Here is an 11,388-nt window from a genome sequence, read left to right as displayed (position 1 = left end):
ACGAGAAAGGAAATCTCTGAAATAACCTAGTTGATGGACGCATCCCGACCACCATAGGTCGTCACCAGCTAACCACCAGCGGAGGCCCGACGAAACACCTCCAAAAGCTCCGATCAAACAGCACTGGCCGGCCCCGTGCTTTCCCGATCTGCCGCCAACAGTTGGAACTAAAATGCTAATCACCGCTCCGGTCTCTTTCGGCAGATGGAGAACTCCGACGGACCCTCATAGCAGCGAACGTCGAAAACCACAACGTCACCGTCGGTAGTTCCAGCTCCGGCTGTGACCTCCATTATCGCCACTGGTAACGACTACCGCCCATACGTTCCTTGTTTGCTACCGGAAAACAAGGCAAAGGCATCACCGATTGATCGTCTCCTTAGACTAACACAACCCATCACCCTCGCAACTCCGATCCCCTCTCACAGGCGTGAGCTCCAACGAGGAACGAGTATTGTTGCCGTTCACTTCCACACTTCTACAGTCGACATCCTCCGATAATAGACCTCCCATCGAAGGTCACTGGCGTTTCGTCCTGTCCTTTGGCATTTTCCCTTTGACGGATGATGAAAACAAGATGTAGCTAGAAAATGATTCAATCAAACCTGAAGAAGAACAATAGGCCACGTCTGTTTACAATCAGTCAAAAAAAAAAAAAAAAAAAAAAAAAAAAAAAGGGTTGAATCATTTCATATGGGCTTCCATTTCTTTTTGGGCTCCCATGATAAACGGGCTATTAACTTGGGGCTCCTCCCAAACTAGCTCTTCCATTTTATTATTGGTCTAATCTAATAGCAAAATATATTTTACCAACCTCCCAATGCTCATATGTTGCGGTTTTGTCCAGTAAAAATCTATCTTCTATCTATCTACCCTAATAAATGAAAATGACTTTGCCACATGTCCTCTTCTTATTCATTTGGACACATCACATTTTCTAGAAATTTTAAAATTTTCTATTTTCCACTTGTCATTTTATTGTATTTTTTATTTTATTAAATTAAAATCCACATTTAATATATAAGGTAATATATATGTAAGGTATTTATTAGAAAATGGTTTATATATGTAATGTATCTAATGCATTAAAGTCTCATTAATTTTAATAATTCAAAAATTTCTTATAAATTTAAAGTTTTCAAATTGTTAAAATTTTATATTTAATTTTTTTTAAATAAACTCATGTAATACATGTGTCTCACACTTAGTCTTCTAATAAAAGAATCTCTAGCATGCCACATGTCTGTTTTCTACCTTCTTCTTTGCCAGGTGGCACTTTCTCCTAAGCCCTGACTCTTATTCCCGCCCATTCCATCAACCAAGTTAAATCCCTAAATATCAGCTTCTTTTTTCCTACCTTTCCAAACTCATACGAGTTTCCAACTTGACGAGGAGAAATCAACTATTGATCACCGAGATTTCTGGGTTGATTAGCTGGAAAAGGCTAGATATACGCTCTAATTTTCTACAATTTTTCTTTTTGTTCGCAATTTTTTTTCCTGGTGTTCAACCCTTCTGATAATCTTTCCCTTGTCGTGGCTGATTTTTGGTTCAATAAGTAATAATTATTAGGCGAAGAAGGTTAATCACCACCAGGCCCCTTCTGTGCATCGAGTCATCGTCCTCCATCTCCCATATTGCTCCTTTATCCTCACCAAAAACTGATTCTCTTCCTCCTCACCAGCGACCTAATGCTCATCAGTTAATGTATCTGCTTATAGCTCTACCTTTTGTGCTATATCACCACGAGATGAAAGCTCTCAAAGCATCATTACTTTGCTTCTTCGACTTTCAACTCTCTCATTTTCTACACTCACCATAAAAACCATGTTTTTATTTCTCTCTCTCGATCTATCCCTTTCTCTTTATCTATCTATCTATCTATGCATAGAACACACATCACTGACATTACATGTATCTAACTTTACCGCTAACAAGGCAAGAGCATCTCTCTTTCATTCTAACTAACAACTATTTCATAACGCATGCCAGCTGTTCGATAATTTTCCCAAATGAAAACTTTCATGTATGTGTTATTGCAAAAATGCTATCTTTGCCTCCTTTAGTGTTTCTCTTTAACCTATTATTGTATGTATGTGTGGAAACTGTGAAAGTTGATTATGTGAGCAACTATTGAGTAATGACAATGAGCATATTTTGTGAGGACTTGGAATTAGATGTCTAATTATTTTTACTTTTAACATATATAACATGTACGTATACAATGTAAAACTAGAAATATGTATTTCTTTGGACAGCTAAAATCATGGATTCATGAAATTTACAAATGAATGTAGTTTAACTTAAACAGCTTTTATGGGATAATCACTATAATAACCAAAATCATAGGCTTTTCATGGAAGAACATTTATCACATGATATCTATAAGGCTTACAAAATGGATTTAGTGAAATTCTTTTCTTTTGTTCATTTCTTAAAAATGGTCCATGTTATGGTAAATCACATATTACTAGCAAATATTGTGAACGTGTGAATTTTGAATATTTTTTTTACGAAATTACATAGTTCAACCAACCTCTATGGAATAAAAGCCTAGAAACTTCTTTTTTACGATAAGTATCTTTTCTTGCAAATTGATATGGTTGTTCGTATAAATACATGTTTTCTTTATATTCTTTTGACATTAATTTTATGTTGATTTTGCGAAAAACTAACATATTTGATATTAATGATTTTTAAATAACGTGAAGCATTGGAGTCGTAACTTCCAGCTAATGGATGAAGACGAGTCTCTTGAATATAAAGCTGGAATAAACAGTGGAAGTCTTCCTATTCAAATTAAAAAAGTCAAGAAGCAAACTGCACATCAATTTTGCACTTGACTGTTAAATATTACAATATTAGTTGACTTTATAATTATATTTTAATATATGTTTATTACAATAAATTAATTTATATTTTGCCATATACTAATTTTCATTTATTTCATTGATTGTGGTTGTTTTATTTTATAATCAAATTTATATTTTATTATAATATCATAATTTTTTTCATTAATTTACACATAAATAATGTCTCATGTATCTTAAAAAAAATCATATATTTATTTGAAACAATCATGATAAAGTTACATAACAATTACATAACTCTGCTACTTAATCATTTTTGAAAAACATTAATTAATAATTAAGAATTTTAGCTATCAAAATTCGTTTAGTTTTTAACCGTGGTTCCCACGGGTTATAACCTAGTCAGTTATAGAAGATGCGTTGCGGTTTGAATCACCCACTATTCTAAAAAAAAAATTTAAAAACGAGAAAGCGGGCGGATAATCAATGGTCATTTGACATTTCAACATTTAGATCCTCCAAGAGGGCTAAACAATTCTATTGTGGACTCAACAATTTTTGGGCTCCAACAACTTTTTGGGCTCCCATTAAACCACATTTTTAATGGGTTAGCTCAACAACAAAAATGTCCATATTACAAGTTAAGATTCTGCCACTCAACGCTCGAATACCGCAAGCTTCGCTCGACAAAACACGTATTCAGAATATACATTGCGATCCAACCCCCTCTATTTTTCCAAAAAAAACAGGGGAGAAGAGTAGTACACTACTACTTCTATTCCACAAAACGCTTCAAAGCGATCGCAAATCAGTCTGTGATTTCAAGAAAACATACTAACTATCAAACATAAACTTGTCGTCTTTTCAAGATAACCGCTCCAGCGTCGCGACACTCAGAACGCGCCGACAACAAGCTCGCAGAGTAAAGCCCGGTCAATAGAGCATTTGAAGGGAACCCGCGGAGTGTGCACTGCCGACCAGTCACCCAAAGTTTCCCCCATGGGGCATAGAAATATAATCCTCTACCCGAAGTTGGCTACAGATCTCATCCCCATCGCCGAGGCACGTGCGGATTTCCTCCAATAGTGTTTCTATGGACAACTTTCGACCGTGACTAGGCCACAGGAACCACAAACCAAGCACGTTGCATTTATTTACGGACCTCGGAGCTCGACACAACAACCACATCGAATAGCAGTCTCAAATATTACATGGCGAGAACGCGCTTCTCAGCTACCCTGGCCCATGTCCGGTACATATTTGCTACTCTACGAAGTGTTCCCAAGCATTATCATGACATAAAGGTTGAGATTGAAAACTGACGTCCGACACACATCGACCTACTTCGGATACTAGGTCTACCTATCTCTCTTTTCTCAAGTAAATATTATCTCTGTTTAGTAAACCAAAATTATTTACTAAGACGCTATTATGAGAATCGTGGAATGTATTTACCTTCAGGGAGTTAAAGAATTTATGCAACAAATATTAACCTCCTATACATAGTAGAAAATCTTTTTACCACAACATCTTATTTTCATATGCAAAGATGCCACGTTTTGATAACAAAATTGACAAATAGTTTTCAATTTAATCAAACTATTTCATTGTCATTGGTGCTTAGCTACTGATTGCATACTACTGAAACATTTTTACCCAATATACAAGTATTTTACCTTACAAGCTTACACAAAGGCACATGTTGTGAACAATTTCCAAAACATATTCTTGTATACACTTTACTTGCCATTATCATGCATTTATCTTACTATTATTTACATAGTGTGGAACTAGATAACTTGTTATCATTGTTTACAATTGCATGTACAAACGAATGAGACTCAAATTTGCAAGCACGAGCCAGTGCACACAAAACAACTCAAGTTTAGCCACACTAGTACCTAATACTAGAAAAGCACCTACAAAAATGGCGAGGTTTTATGAGGTACCAATCCCCAATACAACCATGCTTACAGCACAATCGTCAAAACATTGCCATGTTGATCACCATCAAGTTGTGAACAAGCTACACAACACTATGCAGAAGTGGTAACTCTATTTCGAGCAAATAACTAAACTACATATCAAGCGGACATTACATATGATCGTGCATCCCTGTGAAGAAATTAGCCATTAGTGTCAAAAATGAAGGAGCAGATTCACGACCCAATCCTCAGCGGTCGTGTTGCCTAAATCCCAGCACCTACGCTAACCAGTTCTTGGCAATTTCTTTGCGCAACTCTCAGCAGTCGCATTGCCCGTCTATCAGTAGTCGACCTGACCAGTTCTTGACAATCTTGTTGTGCAAGCTCTCAGCAGTTGCGTTGTCCGGCTCTCAACAACTGAAACATCCCAAAAATACGGTCCAAAAACTTCATTTCAAAAATCATTATTAAAACCATAAATCATCCATCATCATAATAAAAATCAAGAACCATGTATCTCAAGAACATCATGTCAAAAACTGTACCAAAATCATATAAGTAATCATCATAGTCTAAAACAATCCCAGGCTGAAACTGTGGTGTGTGTCATGCGATCATCCCGAGCCCTTTCCTTTGCTATTGGAAGTACTTGAAACCAAAACTAAAAAATATAAGCACAAAGCTTAGTGAGTCTCCCGAGCTACCACATAATATGCACATAATCACATACTAGGCCTAGCCCACTGCATCGGTCCCCGCCCGGCATCGGACCGAGGTCCGACATAACTTGGGCCTAGCCCCTGCATTGGGCCCCGCCCGACATCAGACCGAAGTTCGGTATACATATCATGGGCATAACATAATATAAACATACACATAAGCATAACAAGAAAGCTAGCATTCCTCGGGCTTACCCCGGCATCGGACCAAAGTCCGGAACACATAATCATACACATGCAAGAATAACAGAGACATCAGGCATACTAACTGCATCGGGCTTCGCCCGACATCAGACCGAAGTCCGGAACATAAAACCTACATCGGGCTAACCCCGACACATAAACAGGCCGCCCTTGGTGCCTTAAACCCGTTCCTATAGGAGAAGACTCACCTCTCAAACTGAATGCTAAACTCGTGCGTGAGGAATCTCTGTTGGCTGCTCCCACGACTCCCCGACTAACTCTATACAACAATACTTAGTCAGACAAACTGCTCTTATTTGGACCATAATAAGGGCCCAATTCCATCTAATCTTTCTAAGTCCACTAATGGCCCACTAATTGCCCAATTTTCTAAATTGGGCCCAACTTTTCAAATGGGCCTTCCGTAAGCCCAAATATATTCTTATCCCAAATTATTTGACTTTTGATGGCCCACTAAGGCCCAAAGACCCAAAGTCCAAAGTATAGGCCAAACCGAGGCCCAAAACACCAAGCCCATGTCAGTTGAGTACGTATGGCGTACTCCTACGTACGCTAAGCGTACTGGCTAAATGGTGTGTATGTTGCGCCTACCTGCATGTACGCCCATCGTGCTTTACTGTTAAGTCACTTTTCTCATTAAGTGCTTAATACTCTAATCCAAAGGCTAAAAACACAGATCCAAGTCCAAATCAATGTCTTGATCCATAAAGTCGATCACTTGGTGGCTTGCAACCCAACAAATGAACCCAACTTGGAAAAATAGCAATAAACTTCAATAGAAATGGCTAGATCTCATGCATGGTTACTTCAAGGCCTTAAAGGTTGAAACTTTACTGCTAAAGGGACGCTTTGAGCTCCAAGGGTGGCAACCCTAAGCTCAAAAACGAAGTTGCATGAAAAAGATCCATCCTTTGGACCTAAAAAGGTCCAAAGCTCCTTAATCCTAAATATAAGCTTCTAAGAGGAAAGATGGAAGCTTTATACCTCTTTTGAGTGCCAAAAGATGATATGATTCCACATCCTTGAGCTCAAGATGCTCAAGTTCTTCTTCTTCAGCTCCTCTTCTCTTCTTCCAAGCTTTTCTTCACCAAAATGAGCTCAAAAGATCAAACACGCACAACAATGGAGTATGAGGGTGTATTAGGGTTTTCTGAGGGTGAGGGACTGGTAAGGGGGCTAGGGTTTGAGCCATAATGGGGTATTTATATGGCTTAAACCCTTAAAATTAGGGTTTTCAGTCAGCTCACGTACGCTGCGCGTACGTGCATGCGCCCCCCGAATCCTAGGTGCTTCTACGCCCTGCGTACACCAGGTTACACCCAACGTACACCAGTTTATGCCCAGCGTACGACTTATAGGCGGCCCAACTACTTGGCCCACTTGCTAAGGTCCACTCCAAAAATCCATTTGTCCCATTATTAGTCCAAACTAATATTAATTACTTAAATTAAATAATACGTCGAGAGACGGGTGTTACAACAACCTTGTTGTTCAGTTCCTAGTAGCCTCAACTCTCGGCAAATAGTATCAGTATGCCCAAGACAGCAAGGCACTGATTGCCGCTACAGCCAATGGTGTAGCAAAGCATCGAGTGCCTTTACATTTTGGCCGAACTGACCACCTTGGCCAGCCAAATAAATTAAAGACTGCTAAGCCTAATCTGGCTAAAGGTTTAGAAAGTTCATAACCCTTACCTTGAGATGTTCGGTTTCTCAGCCCGAATCTATTATAGCGGCAGGCTCCGCTCGCAAAGGGTTAATGAAATCCGATTACTTCCGTATTCGTAATATTACATATCATTGTATTAATTAACTAAAATTTAGTAATAATTTTTTTCTACTCCTTATGCATTTGATTTGAATGTGGTTGTTGAGAGCCTAACTCAAAATATAACGAATTTGAACATCAACGAAGACAATACGGAGGCTATAAATTCCAACATACTTTAAATTGTCATTTGGTGGCTTCTTTCTAGTACAAATAGTAGAAGACATAAGAAATGAGAATTCTTTCTAGTACAAATAGTCAAATTATTACAAATTTAATTTTGAATATTGTTTATATTTGAAATTCATCATGAAGAAGTCATTGTTGGAGGAAGAAATGAGAATTCTAGCATTAATGAATTATTGAATAGGTTTTTGGATATTTTTAAACAATTGCATTTTATATAAATGTTTTCATTTTTCAATTTTATTTGGATGTTAGTGAATTTATAACTTCATTTTGAAAACATCTTTTTGTTAATTACTTGATGACTTTATGTTGAAAAAACTATATTTTTTAAAAAATATGTTGCTTATTTATTTGAAGGGGTTATGCGGATTGGGTTCAACCCAGTGACATGTGTCCATGGTTTGAGATTTCCAACCCACCTATTATATTGATTGAGTTGATTTTATAACTTTTAACGTGAGACCCACCAATCCAAACTCAACCTGATTCAGGCCTAATAATAATCAAAGTTTTAAACCTGCATTTTAAATATATATTTTTATAAATAAAAATTATCTTAGGTAATCATATCATACATACTTATAAAGCTAGCATTTTTTCTTGAATCTCATGCATTTGAAACTCCCTTTTTTAGCTTCCTTTCACCACATTCATTTGAAACTCCCATGACTTTTCAATTTATTTACAATAACATTATAAATAAGTTAAATAATGTTCTATAACAAGAAATAGTGTTTTATTACAATGTCTTCATCCCACATCGATGGTGAGAGTAAGCAAGAGAATGTTTCCTCTTCTATAAATAGGAAAGGTAGTGAAATCTTTCAAAGGGACCAAACCATGAGAACTTCCTCATGCCTACCTTTGTAGGATTTTGAAGGTATTATTTGGTGGGATTGTCTATAATGGCAAGTGTCTAGTTAACTTTTAAAATTCCAAAAATGGTTTTGAACCGAATTTTTTTCCGGTTTAAACCGTGTTTCAATTAGAAAAAAATTATATAGTTGGGTATATCGAGTTGAACCGAAGTTGGATCAATTTGGACCGATAAAGGAATCATTTTCCTTTCACAACAAACATTTGAAACTTCCATGATTTTTCAAATTATTTCTAATAATATTATAAATAAGTTACATAATTATATATATATATATATATATATATATATATATATATATATATATATATATATATATATATATAAGCATCTACCTAAACCTAAAATTATAACTGTTTGAAAAATCATTTTGATTCAAAAGCACGAAATATATACAAACCGGGTTTCACTAGAAAAAAAAAATATGTATTTTGGTATATTTAGTTGAATCGGTCCGAGCTTGATACATTTGGACCATAAAAGAAGCATTTTCCTTTCACTACATAAATTTGAAACTCCCATGATTTTTCAAATTGTTTCCAATGATATTTTAAAAAAAGTTACATAATGTTATATAAATATAAAAAAGCATCTACCTAAACATAAAATTATAATTGTTTGAAAATTTGATTTGATCAATAGCATGAAATATATACGCATATTATATTTTATAAATGAATTCTTTTTATAATGAACTTTTGAATCTGGAAAATACATATAAACAAACTTTCTATATTAAGTACCTAACTGAATTTATGATTTTAGAATTGAATAAAAAGTTATTCAATAAAAACTTACTTTTTTAGATAGCAACTTACGAGATTATAGAAAAATGGTACTATTGAATAATAAAGAAAGGGTAAACAAGAGAAATGTGTTTTACTAAATAAGTTGAATAATGTTTTATTAACAAGAAAACGTGTTTTATTACAATCTCTTCATCCCACATCGATGGTGAGAGTAAACAAGAGAACGTTTCCTCTTCTATAAATAGGAAAGGTTGTGAAATGTTTCAAAGGGACCAAACTATGAGAACTTCCTTATGCCTACCTTTTTAGGATGTTGAGGGTATTCTTTGGTGAGATTGTCTTTATTGGTAACCGTCCATTTAAGTTTTAGAATCCCGAAAATGGTTTTGAACAAGTTTTTTTTAGTTTCAAACAGAGTTTCAGTTGAAAAATCGTTATGTAGTTTGGTATATTGAGTTGAATCGCTCTGAGTTTGATCAATTTGGACCGATAAAGGAAGCATTTTCCTTTCAGCACATACATTTGAAACTCCCATGATTTTTCAAATTGTTTCTAATAATATTATAAATAAGTTACCTAAAAATAAAATTATAATTGTTTGAAAAATAAATTTGGTTCAAAAACACAAAATATATACAAACCGGGTTTCAATAGAAAAAATGTTATGTAGTTTGGTATATTAAGCTGATTCGGTCCGAGTTTGATCAATTTGGACCGATAAATGAAGCATTTTCCTTTCACCACATACATTTGAAACTCTCATGATTATTCAAATTGTTTATAATAATATTATAAGTTACATAATGTTATATAAATATAAAAAAATCTACTTAAACATAAAATTACAATTGTTTGAAAAATCACTTTAAATCAAAAGCACGAAATGTATACTCGATTATATTTTATAAATGAATTCATTTTATAATGACATTTTGAATCATGAAAATACATATAAACAAACTTTCTATATTAAGTACCTAACTGAATTTATGATTTTAGGATTTAACAAAAAGCTATTTAATAAAAACTTAATTTTTTATAGCAACTTACGAGATTACTGAAAAATAGAACTATTGAACAATAAATTTTCTGGATAACGTTTTATTTTTATTATTGTATACTTTTTAACAAAATGAAATTAGTGGCAAATAAAGAAATGAGTTTAATTAAAATTTATTCATCCCACATTGATCGTGAGAGTAAACAAGAGAATGTATTCTCCTCTATAAATAGAAAAGGTTGTGAAATATTTCAAAGGGACTAAGACATGAGATCTTCCTTGTATATAACTTTGTAGGACGTTGAGTGTATTCTTTGTTGAGATTATCTTTGTCGACAAGTGACCAATTAAATTTCAGAATTTCGAAAATGATTTTTTGGACCGTATCTTTTAGATTTGGATCAAGTTTAATAAGTATATGAGTGTCTTCTGGCTGAGTTAGGCAAACTCGCTTCCATTGGAGGCCGAGTTTAAGTAACATGCAGAGTATTTGGTTGTGTTAGCCAAATTTTACAACTCTGTATGTAACACAATTTAAAGTTTTAACCTTATAAAAGACGTCACTATTATCATATGTTATACATAATTATGGTAATACTTATGATACAAAACATTTTTTTAGTATTTAAGATAAAAAGTTGTCTCTATTATCATATTTTGTACAGAATGATAAAATTTAAGATAGATAAAAAGATGTCTCTATTATCGTATTTTCTACGTAATGATAATATTTAATATAAACGTTTTAATTTAATATGAAATTATTATTTAATAGATAACAATAACGATTTATTTATTTTTAAAAATTAATTTTTTTTCTATTTTAATGATGTAACTTTGTATATGCAAAAGACAAAATTGCAAGAATGGTCCCTGTGGTTAGGTGGAAATTGCCACTTTGGGCCAAACAGGTTTTGACTAGCACTACCGGTCCAAAAATTTTCATTTTATTGTAAGTTTGATCCAAAACGATCTAAAATGACGAATTTGCCCCTTTTTATTTGTTTTTTGCTTTTCTTTTTGTTATTTAATTATTTTCCAAACAAAAAAAATAAAAAATAAAAAGAAGAAAGGAATCTCTCTCTCTCTCTCTCTCTCTCTCTCTCTCTCTCCAGTTTAAAGAACGTCACCGTCCTCACCCCTCCCCC

The sequence above is a fragment of the Lactuca sativa genome, chromosome 9 (genome assembly GCF_002870075.4).
Source record: "Lactuca sativa cultivar Salinas chromosome 9, Lsat_Salinas_v11, whole genome shotgun sequence".
Classification (NCBI taxonomy): Eukaryota; Viridiplantae; Streptophyta; class Magnoliopsida; order Asterales; family Asteraceae; genus Lactuca; species Lactuca sativa.
This window is presented reverse-complemented; position numbering follows the sequence as displayed.